Consider the following 27062-nt stretch of genomic DNA (forward strand, 5'->3'; position numbering starts at 1 on the left):
AAATGCCGAAAAGTTGATATACCCCCCCAAAGGAACAATTTCGCTTCAAAATGGCCAAAAGTTGCAATACCTCCCCAAAGGAACAATTTCGCCTCAAAATGGAAAAAAAATTGCAATACCCCCCAAAGGAACAATTTTGCCTCAAAATGCCGAAAAGTTGCAATACCCCCCCAAAGGAACAATTTCGCCTCAAAATGCCGAAAAGTTTAAATACCCCCGGAAAGGAACAATTTCGCTTCAAAATGGCCAAAAGTTGCAATACCCCCCCAAAGGAACAATTTCGCCTCAAAATGGCAAGAAATTGCAATACCCCCCGAAAGGAACAATTTCGCTTCAAAATGGCCAAAAGTTGCAATACCCCCCCAAAGGAACAATTTCGCCTCAAAATGCCGAAAAGTTGCAATACCCCCCCAAAGGAACAATTTCGCCTCAAAATGAAAAAAAAATTGCAATACCCCCCCAAAGGAACAATTTCGCCTCAAAATGCCGAAAAGTTGCAATACCCCCCGAAAGGAACAATTTCGCTTCAAAATGGCCAAAAGTTGCAATACCCCCCCAAAGGAACAATTTCGCCTCAAAATGCCGAAAAGTTGCAATACCCCCCAAAGGAACAATTTCGCCTCAAAATGGAAAAAAGTTGCAATACCCCCCAAAGGAACAATTTCGCCTCAAAATGGAAAAAAATTGCAATACCCCCCCAAAGGAACAATTTCGCCTCAAAATGGAAAAAAATTGCAATACCCCCCGAAGGAACAATTTCGCTTCAAAATGGCCAAAAGTTGCAATACCCCCCCAAAGGAACAATTTCGCCTCAAAATGCCGAAAAGTTGCAATGCCCCCCGAAAGGAACAATTTCGCTTCAAAATGGCCAAAAGTTGCAATACCCCCCCAAAGGAACAATTTCGCCTCAAAATGGCAAAAAATTGCAATACCCCCCAAAGGAACAATTTCGCTTCAAAATGGCCAAAAGTTGCAATACCCCCCAAAGGAACAATTTCGCCTCAAAATGCCGAAAAGTTGCAATACCCCCCGAAAGGAACAATTTCACTTCAAAATGGCCAAAAGTTGCAATACCCCCCAAAGGAACAATTTCGCCTCAAAATAGAAAAAAATTGCAATACCCCCCCAAAGGAACAATTTCGCTTCAAAATGGCCAAAAGTTGCAATACCCTCCCAAAGGAACAATTTCGCCTCAAAATGGAAAAAAAATTGCAATACCCCCAAAGGAACAATTTCGCCTCAAAATGCCGAAAAGTTTCAATACCCCCCAAAGGAACAATTTCGCTTCAAAATGGCCAAAAGTTGCAATACCCCCCCAAAGGAACAATTTCGCTTCAAAATGGCCAAAAGTTGCAATACCCCCCCAAAGGAACAATTTCGCTTCAAAATGGCCAAAAGTTGCAATACCCCCCCAAAGGAACAATTTCGCCTTAAAAAAGGGCCAAAAATTGTAATACCCCCCCAAAGGAACAATTTCGCCTCAAAATGCCGAAAAGTTGCAATACCCACCGAAAGGAACAATTTCGCTTCAAAATGGCCAAAAGTTGCAATACCCACCCAAAGGAACAATTTCGCTTCAAAATGGCCAAAAGTTGCAATACCCCCCCAAAGGAACAATTTCGCCTCAAAATGCCGAAAAGTTGCAATACCCCCCGAAAGGAACAATTTCGCTTCAAAATGGCCAAAAGTTGCAATATCCCCCCAAAGGAACAATTTCGCCTCAAAATGGCAAGAAATTGCAATACCCCCCCAAAGGAACAATTTCGCCTCAAAATGCCGAAAAGTTGCAATACCCCCCGAAAGGAACAATTTCGCTTCAAAATGGCCAAAAGTTGCAATACCCCCCCAAAGGAACAATTTCTCCTCAAAATGGCAAGAAATTGCAATACCCCCCCAAAGGAACAATTTCGCCTCAAAATGCCGAAAAGATGCAATAGCCCCCCAAAGGAACAGTTTCGCCTCAAAATGGCAAAAAATTGCAATACCCCCCCAAAGGAACAATTTCGTTTCAAAATGGCCAAAAGTTGCAATACCCCCCCAAAGGAACAATTTCGCCTCAAAATGCTGAAAAGTTGCAATACCCCCCGAAAGGAACAATTTCGCTTCAAAATGGCCAAAAGTTGCGATACCCCCCCAAAGGAACAATTTCGCCTCAAAATGGCAAAAAATTGCAATACCCCCAAAGGAACAATTTCGCCTCAAAATGGAAAAAAAATTGCAATACCCCCCCAAAGGAACAATTTCGCCTCAAAATGCCAAAAAGTTTCAGTACCCCCCGAAAGGAACAATTTCGTTTCAAAATGGTCAAAAGTTGCAATACCCCCCCAAAGGAACAATTTCGCCTCAAAATGCTGAAAAGTTGCAATACCCCCCCAAAGGAACAATTTCGCTACAAAATGGCCAAAAGTTGAAATACCCCCCCAAAGGAACAATTTCGCCTCAAAATGGAAAAAAAATTGAAATACCCCCCCAAAGGAACAATTTCGCCTCAAAATGCCGAAAAGTTGCAATACCCCCCGAAAGGAACAATTTCGCTTCAAAATGGCCAAAAGTTGCAATACCCTCCCAAAGGAACAATTTCGCCTCAAAATGGAAAAAAAATTGCAATACCCCCCCAAAGGAACAATTTCGCCTCAAAATGCCGAAAAGTTTCAATACCCCCCGTAAGGACCAATTTCGCCTCAAAATGGCCAAAAGTTGCAATAGCCCCCCAAAGGAACAATTTCGCCTCAAAATGGCAAAAAATTGCAATACCCCCCCAAAGGAACAATTTTGCTTCAAAATGGCAAAAAATTGCAATACCCCCCCAAAGGAACAATTTCACTTCAAAATGGCCAAAAGTTGCAATACCCCCCCAAAGGAACAATTTCGCTTCAAAATGGCCAAAAGTTGCAATACCCCCCCAAAGGAACAATTTCGCCTCAAAATGAAAAAAAAATTGCAATACCCCCCCAAAGGAACAATTTCGCCTCAAAATGCCGAAAAGTTTCAATACCCCCCGAAAGGAACAATTTCGCTTCAAAATGGCCGAAAGTTGCAATACACCCCCAAAGGAACAATTTCGCCTCAAAATGGCAAAAAATTGCAATACCCCCCCAAAGGAACAATTTCGCTTCAAAATGGCCAAAAGTTGCAATACCCCCCCAAAGGAACAATTTCGCTTCAAAATGGCCAAAAGTTGCAATACCCCCCCAAAGGAACAATTTCGCCTCAATATGGCAAAAAATTGCAATACCCCCCAAAGGAACAATTTCGTTTCAAAATGGTCAAAAATTGCAATACCCCCCAAAGGAACAATTTCGCTTCAAAATGGCCAAAAGTTGCAATATCCCCCCAAAGGAACAATTTCGCCTCAAAATGCCGAAAAGTTGCAATACCCCCCGAAAGGAACAATTTCGCCTCAAAATGGAAAAAAATTGCTTTACCCCCCCAAAGGAACAATTTCGCTTCAAAATGCCGAAAAGTTGCAATACCCCCGCAAAGGAACAATTTCGCTTCAAAATGGCCAAAAGTTGCAATACCCCCCCAAAGGAACAATTTCGCCTTAAAAAAGGGCCAAAAGTTGCAATACCCCCCCAAAGGAACAATTTCGCCTCAAAATGGCAAAAAATTGCAATACCCCCCAAAGGAACAATTTCGCCTCAAAATGCCGAAAAGTTGCAATACCCACCGAAAGGAACAATTTCGCTTCAAAATGGCCAAAAGTTGCAATACCCACCCAAAGGAACAATTTCGCTTCAAAATGGTTAACAGTTGCAATACCCCTCCAAAGGAACAATTTCGCCTCAAAATGCCGAAAAGTTGCAATACCCCCCGAAAGGAACAATTTCGCTTCAAAATGGCCAAAAGTTGCAATACCCCCCCAAAGGAACAATTTCGCCTCAAAATGGCAAGAAAATGCAATACCCCCCCAAAGGAACAATTTCGCCTCAAAATGCCGAAAAGTTGCAATACCCCCCAAAAGGAACAATTTCGCTTCAAAATGGCCAAAAGTTGCAATACCCCCCCAAAGGAACAATTTCGCCTCAAAATGGCAAGAAATTGCAATACCCCCCCAAAGGAACAATTTCGCCTCAAAATGCCGAAAAGATGCAATAGCCCCCCAAAGGAACAGTTTCGCCTCAAAATGGCAAAAAATTGCAATACCCCCCAAAGGAACAATTTCGCCTCAAAATGGAAAAAAAATTGCAATACCCCCCAAAGGAACAATTTCGCCTCAAAATGCCAAAAAGTTTCAGTACCCCCCGAAAGGAACAATTTCGTTTCAAAATGGTCAAAAGTTGCAATACCCCCCCAAAGGAACAATTTCGCCTCAAAATGCCGAAAAGTTGCAATACCCCCCCAAAGGAACAATTTCGCTTCAAAATGGCCAAAAGTTGCAATACCCCCCCAAAGGAACAATTTCGCCTCAAAATGGAAAAAAAATTGAAATACCCCCCCAAAGGAACAATTTCGCCTCAAAATGCCGAAAAGTTGCAATACCCCCCGAAAGGAACAATTTCGCTTCAAAATGGCCAAAAGTTGCAATACCCTCCCAAAGGAACAATTTCGCCTCAAAATGGAAAAAAAAATTGCAATACCCCCCCAAAGGAACAATTTCGCCTCAAAATGCCGAAAAGTTTCAATACCCCCCGTAAGGACCAATTTCGCTTCAAAATGGCCAAAAGTTGCAATAGCCCCCCAAAGGAACAATTTCGCCTCAAAATGGCAAAAAATTGCAATACCCCCCCAAAGGAACAATTTCACTTCAAAATGGCCAAAAGTTGCAATACCCCCCCCAAAGGAACAATTTCGCTTCAAAATGGCCAAAAGTTGCAATACCCCCCCAAAGGAACAATTTCGCCTCAAAATGAAAAAAAAATTGCAATACCCCCCCAAAGGAACAATTTCGCCTCAAAATGCCTTAAAGTTGCAATACCCCCCGAAAGGAACAATTTCGCTTCAAAATGGCCAAAAGTTGCAATACCCCCCCAAAGGAACAATTTCGCCTCAAAATGGCAAAAAATTGCAATACCCCCCAAAGGAACAATTTCGCTTCAAAATGGCCAAAAGTTGCAATACCCCCCCAAAGGAACAATTTCGCCTCAAAATGCCGAAAAGTTGCAATACCCCCCGAAAGGAACAATTTCGCTTCAAAATGGCCAAAAGTTGCAATACCCCCCAAAGGAACAATTTCGCCTCAAAATGAAAAAAAATTGCAATACCCCCCCAAAGGAACAATTTCGCCTCAAAATGGAAAAAAATTGCAATACCCCCCCAAAGGAACAATTTCGCCTCAAAATGCCGAAAAGTTTCAATACACCCCCAAAGGAACAATTTTGCCTCAAAATGGCAAAAAATTGCAATACCCCCCAAAGGAACAATTTCGCTTCAAAATGGCCAAAAGTTGCAATACCCCCCCAAAGGAACAATTTCGCCTCAAAATGCCGAAAAGTTGCAATACCCCCCGAAAGGAACAATTTCGCTTCAAAATGGCCAAAAGTTGCAATACCCCCCAAAGGAACAATTTCGCCTCAAAATGAAAAAAAATTGCAATACCCCCCCAAAGGAACAATTTCGCCTCAAAATGGAAAAAAATTGCAATGCCCCCCGAAAGGAACAATTTCGCTTCAAAATTGCCAAAAGTTGCAATACCCCCCCAAAGGAACAATTTCGCCTCAAAATGGCAAAAAATTGCAATACCCCCCAAAGGAACAATTTCGCTTCAAAATGGCCAAAAGTTGCAATACCCCCCAAAGGAACAATTTCGCCTCAAAATGCCTTAAAGTTGCAATACCCCCCGAAAGGAACAATTTCACTTCAAAATGGCCAAAAGTTGCAATACCCCCCAAAGGAACAATTTCGCCTCAAAATAGAAAAAAATTGCAATACCCCCCCAAAGGAACAATTTCGCTTCAAAATGGCCAAAAGTTGCAATACCCTCCCAAAGGAACAATTTCGCCTCAAAATGGAAAAAAAATTGCAATACCCCCCCAAAGGAACAATTTCGCCTCAAAATGCCGAAAAGTTTCAATACCCCCCGAAAGGAACAATTTCGCTTCAAAATGGCCAAAAGTTGCAATACACCCCCAAAGGAACAATTTCGCCTCAAAATGTCAAAAAATTGCAATACCCCCCCAAAGAAACAATTTCGCTTCAAAATGGCCAAAAGTTGCAATACCCCCCCAAAGGAACAATTTCGTTTCAAAATGGTCAAAAGTTGCAATACCCCCCCAAAGGAACAATTTCGCTTCAAAATGGCCAAAAGTTGCAATACCCCCCCAAAGGAACAATTTCGCCTCAAAATGCCGAAAAGTTGCAATACCCCCCGAAAGGAACAATTTCCCCTCAAAATGGAAAAAAATTGCTTTACCCCCCCAAAGGAACAATTTCGCTTCAAAATGCCGAAAAGTTGCAATACCCCCGCAAAGGAACAATTTCGCTTTAAAATGGCCAAAAGTTGCAATACCCCCCCCAAAGGAACAATTTCGCCTTAACCCCTTCAGCCCCCGGGCACTTTCCGTTTTTGCGTTTTTGTTTTTTGCTCCCCTTCTTCCGAGAGGCGTAACTTTTTATTTTTCCATCAATCTTGCCATATGAGGGCTTGTTTTTTGCGGGACGAGTTGTACTTTTAAATGAAACCATAAGTTTTACCATATAGTGTACTGGAAAACGGCAAAAAAATTCCAAGTGCGGAAAAATTGCAAAAAAAGTGGGATTGTACAATAGTTTTTGGGATATTTTATTCACCGTGTTCACTATATGGTAAAACTGATGTGTGGGTATGATGCCTCAGGTCGGTGCGAGTTTGTAGACACCAAACATGTATAGGTTTACTTGTATCTAAGAGGTTAAACAAAATTCACAAGCTTGTCCAAAAAACGTGGCGCACGTTTTGCGCCATTTTCCAAAACCCGTAGCGTTCTCATTTTTCAGGATCTGAAGCTCAGTGATGGCTTATTTTTTGCGTCTCGACCTCACGTTCTTAACGGTACCATTTTTGCGCAGATGCTACGTTTTGATCGCCTGTTATTGCATTTTGCGCAAAATTTGCGGCGACCAAAAAACGTAATTTTGGCGTTTGGAATTTTTTTGCCGCTACGCCGTTTACTGATCAGATTCATTGATTTTATATTTTGATAGATCGGGCATTTCTGAACGCGGCGATACCAAATATGTGTGTATTTTTTATTTTTTTAACCCTTTAATTTTCAATGGGGTGAAAGGGGGGTGATTTGAACTTTTAGGTTTTTTTATTTTTTTTTAATTTTTTAAAACTTTTTTTTTTACTTTTTTTTTTTATTTTACTAGTCCCCCTAGGGGGCTATTGCGATCAGCAATCCGATCGCTCTGCACTATCTGCAGATCTCAGCTACAGAGCTGAGAACTGCAGATTTGCTGCTTCACTTTCATTGCCGGCTGTATTCCGGCATTGAGAGGAAGTGACTCATGTTAGCTACAGGCGTCATCACATGACCCTGTGCTACCATGGCAACCGCCGAAAGTCACGTGATCATGTCACGTGACTTCCGGTGGGGGCGGGGTAAGTCACTGTCATGGCGGCGCCCATGTACATATCGCTGCTAAGACTTTGGCAGCGAAATGTAAGGGGTTAATGGCCGCGGGTGGAAGCGATTCCACCCGCGGCTAGCAGGCACACATATCAGCTGTTGATAACAGCTGATATGTACGCGTCTCGCCGCCGCCCGCCGGCGGCAGGGGGCGGGGCTTACCGGCACACGATCCATGACGTATCTAGTACGTCATGGGTCGTTAAGGGGTTAAAAAAGGGCCAAAAATTGTAATACCCCCTCAAAGGAACAATTTCGCTTCAATATGGCCAAAAGTTGCAATACCCCCCCAAAGGAACAATTTCGCCTCAAAATGGCAAAAAATTGCAATACCCCCCCAAAGGAACAAATTCGCCTCAATATGCTGAAAAGTTGCAATACCCCCCGAAAGGAACAATTTCGCTTCAAAATGGCCAAAAGTTGCAACACCCCCCCAAAGGAACAATTTCGCCTCAAAATGGCAAAAAATTGCAATACCCCCCCAAGGAACAATTTCGCTTCAAAATGCCGAAAAGTTGCAATACCCCCCCAAAGGTACAATTTCGCTTCAAAATGGCCAAAAGTTGCAATACCCCCCCAAAGGAACAATTTCGCCTCAAAATGGAAAAAAAATTGCAATGCCCCCCAAAGGAACAATTTCGCCTCAAAATGCCGAAAAGTTGCAATACCCCCCGAAAGGAACAATTTCGCTTCAAAATGGCCAAAAGTTGCAATACCCCCCCAAAGGAACAATTCCGCCTCAAAATGGCAAAAAATTGCAATACCCCCCAAAGGAACAATTTCGCCTCAAAATGCTGAAAAGTTGCAATACCCCCCGAAAGGAACAATTTCGCCTCAAAATGGCAAAAAATTGCAATACCCCCCAAAGGAACAATTTCGCCTCAAAATGCCGAAAAGTTGCAATACCCCCCAAAGGAACAATTTCGCCTCAAAATGGAAAAAAAATTGCAATACCCCCCAAAGGAACAATTTCGCCTCAAAATGCCAAAAAGTTGAAATACCCCCCGAAAGAAACAATTTTGCTTCAAAATGGCCAAAAGTTGCAATACCCCCCCCAAAGGAACAATTCCTCCTCAAAATGGCAAAAAATTGTAATACCCCCCCAAAGGAACAATTTCGCTTCAATATGGCCAAAAGTTCCAATACCCCCCCAAAGGAACAGTTTCGCCTCAAAATGGCAAAAAATTGCAATACCCCCCCAAAGGAACAATTTCGCTTCAAAATGGCCAAAAGTTGCAATACCCCCCCAAAGGAACAATTTCGCCTCAAAATGGCAAAAAATTGCAATACCACCCAAAAGGAACAATTTCGCCTCAAAATGCTGAAAACTTGCAATACCCCCCGAAAGGAACAATTTCGCTTCAAAATGGCCAAAAGTTGCAATACCCCCCAAAGGAACAATTTCGCCTCAAAATGGCAAAAAATTGCAATACCCCCCAAAGGAACAATTTCGCTTCAAAATGGCCAAAAGTTGCAATACCCCCCCAAAGGAACAATTTCGCCTCAAAATGCCGAAAAGTTGCAATAACCCCCGAAAGGAACTATTTCGCTTCAAAATGGCCTAAAGTTGCAATACCCCCTCCAAAGGAACAATTTCGCCTCAAAATGGAAAAAAATTGCAATACCCCCCAAAGGAACAATTACGCTTCAAAATGCCGAAAAGTTGCAATACCCCCCAAAGGAAAAATTTCGCTTCAAAATGGCCAAAAGTTGCAATACCCCCCCAAAGTAACAATTTCTCCTCAAAATGGCCAAAAATCTTAATACCCCCGAAAGGAACAATTTCGCTTCAATATGGCCAAAAGTTGCAATACCCCCCAAAGGAACAATTTCGCCTCAAAATGGCAAAAAATTGCAATACCCCCCCAAAGGAACAATTTCGCTTCAAAATGGCCAAAAGTTGCAATACCCCCCCAAAGGAACAATTTCGCCTCAAAATGGCAAAAAATTGCAATACCCCCCCAAAGGAACAATTTCGCCTCAAAATGCTGAAAAGTTGCAATACCCCCCGAAAGGAACAATTTCGCTTCAAAATGGTCAAAAGTTGCAATACCCCCCCAAAGGAACAATTTCGCCTCAAAATGGCAAAAAATTGCAATATCCCCCAAAGGAACAATTTCGCCTCAAAATGCCGAAAAGTTGCAATACCCCCCGAAAGGAACAATTTCGCTTCAAAATGGCCAAAAGTTGCAATACCCCCCCAAAGGAACAATTTCGCTTCAAAATGGCCAAAAGTTGCAATACCCCCCAAAGGAACAATTTCGCCTCAAAATGCCGAAAAGTTGCAATACCCCCCGAAAGGAACAATTTCGCTTCAAAATGGCCAAAAGTTGCAATACCCCCCCAAAGGAACAATTTCGCCTCAAAACGGCAAGAAATTGCAATACCCCCCAAAGGAACAATTTCGCCTCAAAATGCCGAAAAGATGCAATACTCCACCAAAGGAACAATTTCGCTTCAAAATGGCCAAAAGTTGCAATACCCCCCCAAAGAAACAATTTCGCCTCAAAATGCCGAAAAGTATCATTTCCCCCCGAAAGGAACAATTTCGCTTCAAAATGGCCAAAAGTTGCAATACCCCCCCAAAGGAACAATTTCGCCTCAAAATGGAAAAAAATTGCAATACCCCCCAAAGGAACAATTTCGCTTCAAAATGCCGAAAAGTTGCAATACCCCCCCAAAGGAACAATTTCGCTTCAAAATGGCCAAAAGTTGCAATACCCCCCCAAAGGAACAATTTCTCCTCAAAATGGCCAAAAATTGTAATACCCCCCAAAGGAACAATTTCGCTTCAATATGGCCAAAAGTTGCAATACCCCCCCAAAGGAACAATTTCGCCTCAAAATGGCAAAAAATTGCAATACCCCCCAAAGGAACAATTTTGCCTCAAAATGCCGAAAAGTTGCAATACCCCCCGAAAGGAACAATTTCGCTTCAAAATGGCCAAAAGTTGCAATACCCCCCCAAAGGATCAATTCCGCCTCAAAATGGCAAAAAATTGCAATACCCCCCAAAGGAACAATTTCGCCTCAAAATGCCGAAAAGTTGAAATACCCCCCGAAAGAAACAATTTTGCTTCAAAATGGCCAAAAGTTGCAATACCCCCCCAAAGGAACAATTCCGCCTCAAAATGGCAAAAAATTGTAATACCCCCCCAAAGGAACAATTTCGCTTCAATATGGCCAAAAGTTCCAATACCCCCTCAAAGGAACAGTTTCGCCTCAAAATGGCAAAAAATTGCAATACCCCCCCAAAGGAACAATTTCGCTTCAAAATGGCCAAAAGTTGCAATACCCCCCCAAAGGAACAATTTCGCCTCAAAATGGCAAAAAATTGCAATACCCCCCAAAAGGAACAATTTCGCCTCAAAATGCTGAAAAGTTGCAATACCCCCCGAAAGGAACTATTTCGCTTCAAAATGGCCTAAAGTTGCAATACCCCCCCCCAAAGGAACAATTTCGCCTCAAAATGGAAAAAAATTGCAATACCCCTCCAAAGGAACAATTTCGCTTCAAAATGCCGAAAAGTTGCAATACCCCCCCAAAGGAACAATTTCGCTTCAAAATGGCCAAAAGTTGCAATACACCCCAAAGTAACAATTTCTCTTTAAAATGGCCAAAAATCTTAATACCCCCCAAAGGAACAATTTCACTTCAATATGGCCAAAAGTTGCAATATCCCCCAAAGGAACAATTTCGCCTCAAAATGGCAAAAAATTGCAATACCCCCCCAAAGGAACAATTTCGCCTCAAAATGGCAAAAAATTGCAATATCCCCCAAAGGAACAATTTCGCCTCAAAATGCCGAAAAGTTGCAATACCCCCCGAAAGGAACAATTTCGCTTCAAAATGGCCAAAAGTTGCAATACCCCCCCAAAGGAACAATTTCGCCTCAAAATGGCAAGAAATTGCAATACCCCCCTAAAGGAACAATTTCGCCTCAAAATGCCGAAAAGATGCAATACCCCCCCAAAGGAACAATTTCGCTTCAAAATGGCCAAAAATTTTAATACCCCCCCAAAGGAACAATTTCGCTTCAATATGGCCAAAAGTTGCAATACCCCCCCAAAGGAACAGTTTCGCCTCAAAATCGCAAAAAATTGCAATACCCCCCCAAAGAGACAATTTCGTTTCAAAATGGCCAAAAGTTGCAATACCCCCCCAAAGGAACAGTTGCGCCTCAAAATGGCAAAAAATTGCAATACCTTCCCCAAAGGAACAATTTCGCCTCAAAATGGAAAAAAATTGCAATACCCCCCCAAAGGAACAATTTCGCCTCAAAATGCTGAAAAGTTGCAATACCCCCCGAAAGGAACAATTTCGCTTCAAAATGGTCAAAAGTTGCAATACCCCCCCAAAGGAACAATTTCGCCTCAAAATGGCAAACAATTGCAATATCCCCCAAAGGAACAATTTCGCCTCAAAATGCCGAAAAGTTGCAATACCCCCCGAAAGGAACAATTTCGCTTCAAAATGGCCAAAAGTTGCAATACCCCCCCAAAGGAACAATTTCGCCTCAAAATGCCGAAAAGTTGCAATACCCCCCGAAAGGAACAATTTCGCTTCAATATGGCCAAAAGTTGCAATACCCCCCCAAAGGAACAATTTCGCCTCAAAATGGCAAGAAATTGCAATACCCCCCAAAGGAACAATTTCGCCTCAAAATGCCGAAAAGATGCAATACCCCCCCAAAGGAACAATTTCGCTTCAAAATGGCCAAAAATTTTAATACCCCCCCAAAGGAACAATTTCGCTTCAATATGGCCAAAAGTTGCAATACCCCCCCAAAGGAACAGTTTTGCCTCAAAATGGCAAAAAATTGCAATACCCCCCCAAAGGAACAATTTCGTTTCAAAATGGCCAAAAGTTGCAATACCCCCCCAAAGGAACAATTTCGCCTCAAAATGCTGAAAAGTTGCAATTCCCCCCAAAAGGAACAATTTCGCTTCAAAATGGCCAAAAGTTGCGATACCCCCCCAAAGGAACAATTTCGCCTCAAAATGGCAAAAAATTGCAATACCCCCCAAAGGAACAATTTCGCCTCAAAATGGCCAAAAATTGTAATACTCCCCCAAAGGAACAATTTCGCTTCAAAATGGTTAAAAGTTGCAATACCCCCCCAAAGAAACAATTTCGCCTCAAAATGCCGAAAAGTATCAATACCCCCCGAAAGGAACAATTTCGCTTCAAAATGGCCAAAAGTTGCAATACCCCCCCAAAGGAACAATTTCGCCTCAAAATGGAAAAAAATTGCAATACCCCCCAAAGGAACAATTTCGCTTCAAAATGCCGAAAAGTTGCAATACCCCCCCAAAGGAACAATTTCGCTTCAAAATGGCCAAAAGTTGCAATACCCCCCAAAAGGAACAATTTCGCCTCAAAATGCTGAAAAGTTGCAATACCCCCCGAAAGGAACTATTTCGCTTCAAAATGGCCTAAAGTTGCAATACCCCCCCCAAAGGAACAATTTCGCCTCAAAATGGAAAAAAATTGCAATACCCCTCCAAAGGAACAATTTCGCTTCAAAATGCCGAAAAGTTGCAATACCCCCCCAAAGGAACAATTTCGCTTCAAAATGGCCAAAAGTTGCAATACCCCCCCAAAGGAACAATTTCTCCTCAAAATGGCCAAAAATCTTAATACCCCCCAAAGGAACAATTTCGCTTCAATATGGCCAAAAGTTGCAATATCCCCCAAAGGAACAATTTCGCCTCAAAATGGCAAAAAATTGCAATACCCCCCCAAAGGAACAATTTCGCTTCAAAATGGCCAAAAGTTGCAATACCCCCCCAAAGGAACAATTTCGCCTCAAAATGGCAAAAAATTTCAATACCCCCCCAAGGAACAATTTCGCCTCAAAATGCTGAAAAGTTGCAATACCCCCCGAAAGGAACAATTTCGCTTCAAAATGGTCAAAAGTTGCAATACCCCCAAAAGGAACAATTTCGCCTCAAAATGGCAAAAAATTGCAATATCCCCGAAAGGAACAATTTCGCCTCAAAATGTCGAAAAGTTGCAATACCCCCCGAAAGGAACAATTTCGCTTCAAAATGGCCAAAAGTTGCAATACCCCCCCAAAGGAACAATTTCGCCTCAAAATGCCGAAAAGTTGCAATACCCCCCGAAAGGAAAAATTTCGCTTCAAAATGGCCAAAAGTTGCAATACCCCCCCAAAGGAACAATTTCGCCTCAAAATGGCAAGAAATTGCAATACCCCCCTAAAGGAACAATTTCGCCTCAAAATGCCGAAAAGATGCAATACCCCCCCAAAGGAACAATTTCGCTTCAAAATGGCCAAAAATTTTAATACCCCCCCAAAGGAACAATTTCGCTTCAATATGGCCAAAAGTTGCAATACCCCCCCAAAGGAACAGTTTCGCCTCAAAATGGCAAAAAATTGCAATACCCCCCCAAAGGAACAATTTCGTTTCAAAATGGCCAAAAGTTGCAATACCCCCCCAAAGGAACAGTTTCGCCTCAAAATGGCAAAAAATTGCAATACCCCCCCAAAGGAACAATTTCGCCTCAAAATGGAAAAAAATTGCAATACCCCCCCAAAGGAACAATTTCGCTTCAAAATGGCCAAAATTTGCAATACCCCCCCAAAGGAACAATTTCGCTTCAAAATGGCCAAAAGTTGCAATACCCCCCCAAAGTAACAATTTCTCCTCAAAATGGCCAAAAATCTTAATACCCCCCAAAGGAACAATTTCGTTTCAATATGGCTAAAAGTTGCAATACCCCCCAAAGGAACAATTTCGGCTCAAAATGGCAAAAAATTGCAATACCCCCCAGAGGAACAATTTCGCCTCAAAATGCTGAAAAGTTGCAATACCCCCCGAAAGGAACAATTTGGCTTCAAAATGGTCAAAAGTTGCAATACCCCCCAAAGGAACAATTTCGCCTCAAAATGGCAAAAAATTGCAATATCCCCCAAAGGAACAATTTCGCCTCAAAATGCCGAAAAGTTGCAATACCCCCCGAAAGGAACAATTTCGCTTCAAAATGGCCAAAAGTTGCAATACCCCCCCAAAGGAACAATTTCGCTTCAAAATGGCAAAAAATTGCAATACCCCCCCAAAGGAACAATTTCGCTTCAAAATGGCCAAAAGTTGCAATACCCCCCCAAAGGAACAATTTCGCCTCAAAATGGCAAAAAATTTCAATACCCCCCAAAGGAACAATTTCGTTTCAATATGGCCAAAAGTTGCAATACCCCCCAAAGGAACAATTTCGCCTCAAAATGGCAAAAAATTGCAATACCCCCCCAAGGAACAATTTCGCTTCAAAATAGCCAAAAGTTGCAATACCCCCCCAAAGGAACAATTTCGCCTCAAAATGGCAAAAAATTGCAATACCCCCCAAAGGAACAATTTCGCCTCAAAATGCTGAAAAGTTGCAATACCCCCCGAAAGGAACAATTTGGCTATAAAATGGTCAAAAGTTGCAATACCCCCCAAAGGAACAATTTCGCCTCAAAATGGCAAAAAATTGCAATATCCCCCAAAGGAACAATTTCGCCTCAAAATGCCGAAAAGTTGCAATACCCCCCGAAAGGAACAATTTCGCTTCAAAATGGCCAAAAGTTGCAATACCCCCCCAAAGGAACAATTTCGCTTCAAAATGGCCAAAAGTTGCAATACCCCCCCAAAGGAACAATTTCGCCTCAAAATGCCGAAAAGTTGCAATACCCCCCGAAAGGAACAATTTCGCTTCAAAATGGCCAAAAGTTGCAATACCCCCCCAAAGGAACAATTTCGCCTCAAAATGGCAAGAAATTGCAATACCCCCCCAAAGGAACAATTTCGCCTCAAAATGCCGAAAAGATGCAATACCCCCCCAAAGGAACAATTTCGCTTCAAAATGGCCAAAAATTTTAATACCCCCCCAAAGGAACAATTTCGCTTCAATATGGCCAAAAGTTGCAATACCCCCCCAAAGGAACAGTTTCGCCTCAAAATGGCAAAAAATTGCAATACCCCCCCAAAGGAACAATTTCGTTTCAAAATGGCCAAAAGTTGCAATACCCCCCCAAAGGAACAATTTCGCCTCAAAATGCTGAAAAGTTGCAATACCCCCCAAAAGGAACAATTTAGCTTCAAAATGGCCAAAAGTTGCGATACCCCCCCAAAGGAACAATTTCGCCTCAAAATGGCAAAAAATTGCAATACCCCCCAAAGGAACAATTTCGCCTCAAAATGGCCAAAAATTGTAATACTCCCCCAAAGGAACAATTTCGCTTCAAAATGGCCAAAAGTTGCAATACCCCCCCAAAGGAACAATTTCGCCTCAAAATGCCGAAAAGTTGCAATACCCCCCAAAGGAACAATTTCGCTTCAAAATGGCCAAAAGTTGCAATACCCCCAAAGGAACAATTCCGCCTCAAAATGGAAAAAAAATTGCAATACCCCCCCAAAGGAACAATTTCGCCTCAAAATGCCGAAAAGTTGCAATTCCCCCCCGAAAGGAACAATTTCGCTTCAAAATGGCCAAAAGTTGCAATACCCCCCCAAAGGATCAATTCCGCCTCAAAATGGCAAAAAATTGCAATACCCCCCAAAGGAACAATTTCGCTTCAAAATGGCCAAAAGTTGCAATACCCCCCCAAAGGAACAATTTTGCCTCAAAATGCCGAAAAGTTGCAATACCCCCCCGAAAGGAACAATTTCGCCTCAAAATGGAAAAAAAATTGCAATACCCGCCCCAAAGGAACAAATTCGCCTCAATATGCTGAAAAGTTGCAATACCCCCCGAAAGGAACAATTTCGCTTCAAAATGGCCAAAAGTTGCAACACCCCCCCAAAGGAACAATTTCGCCTCAAAATGGCAAAAAATTGCAATACCCCCCCAAAGGAACAATTTCGCTTCAAAATGCCGAATAGTTGCAATACCCCCCCAAAGGTACAATTTCGCTTCAAAATGGCCAAAAGTTTCAATACCCCCCCAAAGGAACAATTTCGCCTCAAAATGGCAAAAAATTGCAATACCCCCCCAAAGGAACAAATTCGCCTCAATATGCTGAAAAGTTGCAATACCCCCCGAAAGGAACAATTTCGCTTCAAAATGGCCAAAAGTTGCAACACCCCCCCAAAGGAACAATTTCGCCTCAAAATGGCAAAAAATTGCAATACCCCCCCAAAGGAACAATTTCGCTTCAAAATGCCGAAAAGTTGCAATACCCCCCCAAAGGTACAATTTCGCTTCAAAATGGCCAAAAGTTGCAATACCCCCCAAAGGAACAATTTCGCCTCAAAATGGAAAAAAAATTGCAATGCCCCCCCAAAGGAACAATTTCGCCTCAAAATGCCGAAAAGTTGCAATACCCCCCGAAAGGAACAATTTTGCTTCAAAATGGCCAAAAGTTGCAATACCCCCCCAAAGGAACAATTCCGCCTCAAAATGGCAAAAAATTGCAATACCCCCCAAAGGAACAATTTCGCCTCAAAATGCTGAAAAGTTGCAATACCCCCCGAAAGGAACAATTTCGCCTCAAAATGGCAAAAAATTGCAATACCCCCCAAAGGAACAATTTCGCCTCAAAATGCCGAAAAGTTGCAATACCCCCCCAAAGGAACAATTTCGCCTCAAAATGGAAAAAAAATTGCAATACCCCCCCAAAGGAACAATTTCGCCTCAAAATGCCGAAAAGTTGAAATACCCCTCGAAAGAAACAATTTTGCTTCAAAATGGCCAAAAGTTGCAATACCCCCCCAAAGGAACAATTCCGCCTCAAAATGGCAAAAAATTGTAATACCCCCAAAGGAACAATTTCGCTTCAATATGGCCAAAAGTTCCAATACCCCCCCAAAGGAACAGTTTCGCCTCAAAATGGCAAAAAATTGCAATACCCCCCCAAAGGAACAATTTCGCTTCAAAATGGCCAAAAGTTGCAATACCTCCCAAAAGGAACAATTTCGCCTCAAAATGCTGAAAAGTTGCAATACCCCCCGAAAGGAACAATTTCGCTTCAAAATGGCCAAAAGTTGCAATACCCCCCAAAGGAACAATTTCGCCTCAAAATGGCAAAAAATTGCAATACCCCCCCAAAGGAACAATTTCGCTTCAAAATGCAAAAAATTTGCAATACCCCCCAAAGGTACAATTTCGCTTCAAAATGGCCAAAAGTTGCAATACCCCCCCAAAGCAACAATTTCGCCTCAAAATGCCGAAAAGTTGCAATAACCCCCGAAAGGAACTATTTCGCTTCAAAATGGCCTAAAGTTGCAATACCCCCCCAAAGGAATAATTTCGCCTCAAAATGGAAAAAAATTGCAATACCCCCCCAAAGGAACAATTACGCTTCAAAATGCCGAAAAGTTGCAATACCCCCCGAAAGAAACAATTTTGCTTCAAAATGGCCAAAAGTTGCAATACCCCCCCAAAGGAACAATTCCGCCTCAAAATGGCAAAAAATTGTAATACCCCCCAAAGGAACAATTTCGCTTCAATATGGCCAAAAGTTCCAATACCCCCCCAAAGGAACAGTTTCGCCTCAAAATGGCAAAAAATTGCAATACCTCCCTAAAGGAACAATTTCGCTTCAAAATGGCCAAAAGTTGCAACACCCCCCCAAAGGAACAATTTCGCCTCAAAATGGCAAAAAATTGCAATACCCCCCCAAAGGAACAATTTCGCTTCAAAATGCCGAATAGTTGCAATACCCCCCCAAAGGTACAATTTCGCTTCAAAATGGCCAAAAGTTGCAATACCCCCCCAAAGGAACAATTTCGCCTCAAAATGGCAAAAAATTGCAATACCCCCCCAAAGGAACAAATTCGCCTCAATATGCTGAAAAGTTGCAATACCCCCCGAAAGGAACAATTTCGCTTCAAAATGGCCAAAAGTTGCAACACCCCCCCAAAGGAACAATTTCGCCTCAAAATGGCAAAAAATTGCAATACCCCCCCAAAGGAACAATTTCGCTTCAAAATGGCCAAAAGTTGCAATACCCCCCAAAGGAACAATTTCGCCTCAAAATGGAAAAAAAATTGCAATGCCCCCCCAAAGGAACAATTTCGCCTCAAAATGCCGAAAAGTTGCAATACCCCCCGAAAGGAACAATTTTGCTTCAAAATGGCCAAAAGTTGCAATACCCCCCCAAAGGAACAATTCCGCCTCAAAATGGCAAAAAATTGCAATACCCCCCAAAGGAACAATTTCGCCTCAAAATGCTGAAAAGTTGCAATACCCCCCGAAAGGAACAATTTCGCCTCAAAATGGCAAAAAATTGCAATACCCCCCAAAGGAACAATTTCGCCTCAAAATGCCGAAAAGTTGCAATACCCCCCCAAAGGAACAATTTCGCCTCAAAATGGAAAAAAAATTGCAATACCCCCCCAAAGGAACAATTTCGCCTCAAAATGCCGAAAAGTTGAAATACCCCTCGAAAGAAACAATTTTGCTTCAAAATGGCCAAAAGTTGCAATACCCCCCCAAAGGAACAATTCCGCCTCAAAATGGCAAAAAATTGTAATACCCCCAAAGGAACAATTTCGCTTCAATATGGCCAAAAGTTCCAATACCCCCCCAAAGGAACAGTTTCGCCTCAAAATGGCAAAAAATTGCAATACCCCCCCAAAGGAACAATTTCGCTTCAAAATGGCCAAAAGTTGCAATACCCCCCAAAAGGAACAATTTCGCCTCAAAATGCTGAAAAGTTGCAATACCCCCCGAAAGGAACAATTTCGCTTCAAAATGGCCAAAAGTTGCAATACCCCCCAAAGGAACAATTTCGCCTCAAAATGGCAAAAAATTGCAATACCCCCCCAAAGGAACAATTTCGCTTCAAAATGCAAAAAATTTGCAATACCCCCCAAAGGTACAATTTCGCTTCAAAATGGCCAAAAGTTGCAATACCCCCCCAAAGGAACAATTTCGCCTCAAAATGCCGAAAAGTTGAAATAACCCCCGAAAGGAACTATTTCGCTTCAAAATGGCCTAAAGTTGCAATACCCCCCCCAAAGGAATAATTTCGCCTCAAAATGGAAAAAAATTGCAATACCCCCCCAAAGGAACAATTACGCTTCAAAATGCCGAAAAGTTGCAATACCCCCCGAAAGAAACAATTTTGCTTCAAAATGGCCAAAAGTTGCAATACCCCCCCAAAGGAACAATTCCGCCTCAAAATGGCAAAAAATTGTAATACCCCCCAAAGGAACAATTTCGCTTCAATATGGCCAAAAGTTCCAATACCCCCCCAAAGGAACAGTTTCGCCTCAAAATGGCAAAAAATTGCAATACCCCCCTAAAGGAACAATTTCGCTTCAAAATGGCCAAAAGTTGCAATACCCCCCAAAAGGAACAATTTCGCCTCAAAATGCTGAAAAGTTGCAATACCCCCCGAAAGGAACAATTTCGCTTCAAAATGGCCAAAAGTTGCAATACCCCCCAAAGGAACAATTTCGGTCTCAAAATGGCAAAAAATTGCAATACCCCCCCAAAGGAACAATTTCGCTTCAAAATGCCAAAAAGTTGCAATACCCCCCAAAGGTACAATTTCGCTTCAAAATGGCCAAAAGTTGCAATACCCCCCAAAGGAACAATTTCGCCTCAAAATGGCAAAAAATTGCAATACCCCCCCAAAGGAACAATTTCGCCTCAAAATGCCGAAAAGTTGCAATATCCCCCGAAAGGAACTATTTCGCTTCAAAATGGCCTAAAGTTGCAATACCCCCCCCAAAGGAACAATATCGCCTCAAAATGGAAAAAAATTGCAATACCCCCCCCAAAGGAACAATTACGCTTCAAAATGCCGAAAAGTTGCAATACCCCCCAAAGGAACTATTTCGCTTCAAAATGGCCTAAAGTTGCAATACCCCCCCCAAAGGAACAATTTCGCCTCAAAATGGAAAAAAATTGCAATACCCCCCAAAGGAACAATTTCGCCTCAAAATGCTGAAAAGTTGCAATACCCCCCGAAAGGAACAATTTCGCTTCAAAATGGCCAAAAGTTGCAATACCCCCCCAAAGGAACAATTTCGCTTCAAAATGGCCAAAAGTTGCAATACCCCCCCAAAGGAACAATTTCGCCTCAAAATGCCGAAAAGTTGCAATACCCCCCGAAAGGAACAATTTCGCTTCAAAATGGCCAAAAGTTGCAATACCCCCCCAAAGGAACAATTTCGCCTCAAAATGGCAAGAAATTGCAATACCCCCCAAAGGAACAATTTCGCCTCAAAATGCCGAAAAGATGCAATACCCCCCCAAAGGAACAATTTCGCTTCAAAATGGCCAAAAATTTTAATACCCCCCCAAAGGAACAATTTCGCTTCAATATGGCCAAAAGTTGCAATACCCCCCCAAAGGAACAGTTTTGCCTCAAAATGGCAAAAAATTGCAATACCCACCCAAAGGAACAATTTCGTTTCAAAATGGCCAAAAGTTGCAATACCCCCCCAAAGGAACAATTTCGCCTCAAAATGCTGAAAAGTTGCAATACCCCCCAAAAGGAACAATTTCGCTTCAAAATGGCCAAAAGTTGCGATACCCCCCCAAAGGAACAATTTCGCCTCAAAATGGCAAAAAATTGCAATACCCCCCAAAGGAACAATTTCGCCTCAAAATGGTCAAAAATTGTAATACTCCCCCAAAGGAACAATTTCGCTTCAAAATGGCCAAAAGTTGCAATACCCCCCCAAAGAAACAATTTCGCCTCAAAATGCCGAAAAGTATCAATACCCCCCGAAAGGAACAATTTCGCTTCAAAATGGCCAAAAGTTGCAATACCCCCCCAAAGGAACAATTTCGCCTCAAAATGGAAAAAAATTGCAATACCCCCCAAAGGAACAATTTCGCTTCAAAATGCCGAAAAGTTGCAATACCCCCCCAAAGGAACAATTTCGCTTCAAAATGGCCAAAAGTTGCAATACCCCCCCAAAGGAACAATTTCTCCTCAAAATGGCCAAAAATTGTAATACCCCCCAAAGGAACAATTTCGCTTCAATATGGCCAAAAGTTGCAATACCCCCCCAAAGGAACAATTTCGCCTCAAAATGGCAAAAAATTGCAATACCCTCGAAAGGAACAATTTTGCCTCAAAATGCCGAAAAGTTGCAATACCCCCCGAAAGGAACAATTTCGCTTCAAAATGGCCAAAAGTTGCAATACCCCCCCAAAGGATCAATTCCGCCTCAAAATGGCAAAAAATTGCAATACCCCCCAAAGGAACAATTTCGCCTCAAAATGCCGAAAAGTTGAAATACCCCCCGAAAGAAACAATTTTGCTTCAAAATGGCCAAAAGTTGCAATACCCCCCCAAAGGAACAATTTCGCTTCAAAATGGCCAAAAGTTGCAATACCCCCCCAAAGTAACAATTTCTCCTCAAAATGGCCAAAAATCTTAATACCCCCCAAAGGAACAATTTCGCTTCAATATTGCCAAAAGTTGCAATATCCCCCAAAGGAACAATTTCGTTTCAAAATGGCCAAAAGTTGCAATACCCCCCCAAAGGAACAATTTCGCCTCAAAATGCTGAAAAGTTGCAATACCCCCCAAAAGGAACAATTTAGCTTCAAAATGGCCAAAAGTTGCGATACCCCCCCAAAGGAACAATTTCGCCTCAAAATGGCAAAAAATTGCAATACCCCCCAAAGGAACAATTTCGCCTCAAAATGGCCAAAAATTGTAATACTCCCCCAAAGGAACAATTTCGCTTCAAAATGGCCAAAAGTTGCAATACCCCCCCAAAGGAACAATTTCGCCTCAAAATGCCGAAAAGTATCAATACCCCCCCAAAGGAACAATTTCGCCTCAAAATGGAAAAAAATTGCAATACCCCCCAAAGGAACAATTTCGCTTCAAAATGGCCAAAAGTTGCAATACCCCCCCAAAGGAACAATTTCTCCTCAAAATGGCCAAAAATTGTAATACCCCCCAAAGGAACAATTTCGCTTTAATATGGCCAAAAGTTGCAATACCTCCCCAAAGGAACAATTTCGCCTCAAAATGGCAAAAAATTGCAATACCCCCCAAAGGAACAATTTTGCCTCAAAATGCCGAAAAGTTGCAATACCCCCCAAAGGAACAATTTCGCTTCAAAATGGCCAAAAGTTGCAATACCCCCCAAAGGAACAATTCCGCCTCAAAATGGAAAAAAAATTGCAATACCCCCCCAAAGGAACAATTTCGCCTCAAAATGCCGAAAAGTTGCAATACCCCCCGAAAGGAACAATTTCGCTTCAAAATGGCCAAAAGTTGCAATACCCCCCCAAAGGATCAATTCCGCCTCAAAATGGCAAAAAATTGCAATACCCCCCAAAGGAACAATTTCGCTTCAAAATGGCCAAAAGTTGCAATACCCCCCCAAAGGAACAATTTCGCCTCAAAATGCCGAAAAGTTGCAATACCCCCCGAAAGGAACAATTTCGCCTCAAAATGGAAAAAAAATTGCAATACCCGCCCCAAAGGAACAAATTCGCCTCAATATGCTGAAAAGTTGCAATACCCCCCGAAAGGAACAATTTCGCTTCAAAATGGTCAAAAGTTGCAACACCCCCCCAAAGGAACAATTTCGCCTCAAAATGGCAAAAAAATTGCAATACCCCCCCAAAGGAACAATTTCGCTTCAAAATGCCGAAAAGTTGCAATACCCCCCCAAAGGTACAATTTCGCTTCAAAATGGCCAAAAGTTGCAATACCCCCCCAAAGGAACAATTTCGCCTCAAAATGGCAAAAAATTGCAATACCCCCCCCAAAGGAACAAATTCGCCTCAATATGCTGAAAAGTTGCAATACCCCCCGAAAGGAACAATTTCGCTTCAAAATGGCCAAAAGTTGCAACACCCCCCAAAGGAACAATTTCGCCTCAAAATGGCAAAAAATTGCAATACCCCCCCAAAGGAACAATTTCGCTTCAAAATGCCGAAAAGTTGCAATACCCCCCCAAAGGTACAATTTCGCTTCAAAATGGCCAAAAGTTGCAATACCCCCCAAAGGAACAATTTCGCCTCAAAATGGAAAAAAAATTGCAATGCCCCCCCAAAGGAACAATTTCGCCTCAAAATGCCGAAAAGTTGCAATACCCCCCGAAAGGAACAATTTTGCTTCAAAATGGCCAAAAGTTGCAATACCCCCCCAAAGGAACAATTCCGCCTCAAAATGGCAAAAAATTGCAATACCCCCCAAAGGAACAATTTCGCCTCAAAATGCCGAAAAGTTGCAATACCCCCCCAAAGGAACAATTTCGCCTCAAAATGGAAAAAAAATTGCAATACCCCCCCAAAGGAACAATTTCGCCCCAAAATGCCGAAAAGTTGAAATACCCCCCGAAAGAAACAATTTTGCTTCAAAATGGCCAAAAGTTGCAATACCCCCCCCAAAGGAACAATTCCGCCTCAAAATGGCAAAAAATTGTAATACCCCCCAAAGGAACAATTTCGCTTCAATATGGCCAAAAGTTCCAATACCCCCCCAAAGGAACAGTTTCGCCTCAAAATGGCAAAAAATTGCAATACCCCCCCAAAGGAACAATTTCGCTTCAAAATGGCCAAAAGTTGCAATACCCCCCAAAAGGAACAATTTCGCCTCAAAATGCTGAAAAGTTGCAATACCCCCTGAAAGGAACAATTTCGCTTCAAAATGGCCAAAAGTTGCAATACCCCCCAAAGGAACAATTTCGCCTCAAAATGGCAAAAAATTGCAATACCCCCCCAAAGGAACAATTTCGCTTCAAAATGCCAAAAAGTTGCAATACCCCCCCAAAGGAACAATTTCGCCTCAAAATGCCGAAAAGTTGCAATAACCCCCGAAAGGAACTATTTCGCTTCAAAATGGCCTAAAGTTGCAATACCCCCCCCAAAGGAACAATTTCGCCTCAAAATGGAAAAAAATTGCAATACCCCCCCAAAGGAACAATTACGCTTCAAAATGCCGAAAAGTTGCAATACCCCCCAAAGGAACAATTTCGCTTCAAAATGGCCAAAAGTTGCAATACCCCCCCAAAGTAACAATTTCTCCTCAAAATGGCCAAAAATCTTAATACCCCCGAAAGGAACAATTTCGCTTCAATATGGCCAAAAGTTGCAATACCCCCCAAAGGAACAATTTTGCCTCAAAATGGCAAAAAATTGCAATACCCCCCCAAAGGAACAATTTCGCTTCAAAATGGCCAAAAGTTGCAATACCCCCCAAAGGAACAATTTCGCCTCAAAATGGCAAAAAATTGCAATACCCCCCCAAAGGAACAATTTCGCCTCAAAATGCTGAAAAGTTGCAATACCCCCCGAAAGGAACAATTTCGCTTCAAAATGGTCAAAAGTTGCAATACCCCCCCAAAGGAACAATTTCGCCTCAAAATGGCAAAAAATTGCAATATCCCCCAAAGGAACAATTTCGCCTCAAAATGCCGAAAAGTTGCAATACCCCCCCAAAGGAACAATTTCGCTTCAAAATGGCCAAAAGTTGCAATACCCCCCCAAAGGAACAATTTCGCCTCAAAATGCATAAAGTTGCAATACCCCCCGAAAGGAACAATTTCGCTTCAAAATGGCCAAAAGTTGCAATACCCTCCCAAAGGAACAATTTCGCCTCAAAATGGCAAGATTTTGCAATACCCCCCAAAGGAACAATTTCGCCTCAAAATGCCAAAAAGATGCAATACCCCCCCAAAGGAACAATTTCGCTTCAAAATGGCCAAAAATTTTAATACCCCCCAAAGGAACAATTTCGCTTCAATATGGCCAAAAGTTGCAATACCCCCCCAAAGGAACAGTTTCGCCTCAAAATGGCAAAAAATTGCAATACCCCCCCAAAGGAACAATTTCGTTTCAAAATGGCCAAAAGTTGCAATACCCCCCCAAAGGAACAATTTCGCCTCAAAATGCTGAAAAGTTGCAATACCCCCCAAAAGGAACAATTTCGCTTCAAAATGGCCAAAAGTTGAGATACCCCCCCAAAGGAACAGTTTCGCCTCAAAATGGCAAAAAATTGCAATACCCCCCAAAGGAACAATTTCGCCTCAAAATGGCCAAAAATTGTAATACTCCCCCAAAGGAACAATTTCGCTTCAAAATGGCCAAAAGTTGCAATACCCCCCCAAAGGAACAATTTCGCCTCAAAATGCCGAAAAGTATCAATACCCCCCGAAAGGAACAATTTCGCTTCAAAATGGCCAAAAGTTGCAATACCCCCCCAAAGGAACAATTTCTCCTCAAAATGGCCAAAAATTGTAATACCCCCAAAGGAACAATTTCGCTTCAATATGGCCAAAAGTTGCAATACCCCCCCAAAGGAACAATTTCGCCTCAAAATGGCAAAAAATTGCAATACCCCCCAAAGGAACAATTTTGCCTCAAAATGCCGAAAAGTTGCAATACCCCCCAAAGGAACAATTTCGCTTCAAAATGGCCAAAAGTTGCAATACCCCCCAAAGGAACAATTTCGCCTCAAAATGGAAAAAAAATTGCAATACCCCCCCAAAGGAACAGTTTCGCCTCAAAATGGCAAAAAATTGCAATACCCCCCCAAAGGAACAATTTCGCTTCAAAATGGCCAAAAGTTGCAATACCCCCCCAAAGGAACAATTTCGCCTCAAAATGGCAAAAAATTGCAATACCCCCCAAAAGGAACAATTTCGCCTCAAAATGCTGAAAAGTTGCAATACCCCCCAAAGGAACAATTTCGCCTCAAAATGGAAAAAAAATTGCAATACCCCCCCAAAGGAACTATTTCGCTTCAAAATGGCCAAAAGTTGCGATACCCCCCCAAAGGAACAATTTCGCCTCAAAATGGCAAAAAATTGCAATACCCCCCAAAGGAACAATTTCGCCTCAAAATGGCCAAAAATTTTAATACTCCCCCAAAGGAACAATTTCGCTTCAAAATGGCCAAAAGTTGCAATACCCCCCAAAGGAACAATTTCGCCTCAAAATGGAAAAAAAATTGCAATACCCCCCCAAAGGAACAATTTCGCCTCAAAATGCCGAAAAGTTGCAATACCCCCCGAAAGGAACTATTTCGCTTCAAAATGGCCTAAAGTTGCAATACCCCCCCAAAGGAACAATTTCGCCTCAAAATGGAAAAAAATTGCAATACCCCCCCAAGGAACAATTTCGCTTCAAAATGCCGAAAAGTTGCAATACCCCCCCAAAGGAACAATTTCGCTTCAAAATGGCCAAAAGTTGCAATACCCCCCCAAAGTAACAATTTCTCCTCAAAATGGCCAAAAATCTTAATACCCCCCAAAGGAACAATTTCGCTTCAATATGGCCAAAAGTTGCAATACCCCCCAAAGGAACAATTTCGCCTCAAAATGGCAAAAAATTGCAATACCCCCCCAAAGGAACAATTTCGCTTCAAAATGGCCAAAAGTTGCAATACCCCCCCAAAGGAACAATTTCGCCTCAAAATGGCAAAAAATTGCAATACCCCCCCAAAGGAACAATTTCGCCTCAAAATGCTAAAAAGTTGCAATACCCCCCGAAAGGAACAATTTCGCTTCAAAATGGTCAAAAGTTCAAAAGTTGCAATACCCCCCCAAAGGAACAATTTCGCCTCAAAATGGCAAAAAATTGCAAT

This window comes from Anomaloglossus baeobatrachus, chromosome 11 (assembly GCF_048569485.1).
Source record: "Anomaloglossus baeobatrachus isolate aAnoBae1 chromosome 11, aAnoBae1.hap1, whole genome shotgun sequence".
Taxonomy (NCBI): Eukaryota; Metazoa; Chordata; class Amphibia; order Anura; family Aromobatidae; genus Anomaloglossus; species Anomaloglossus baeobatrachus.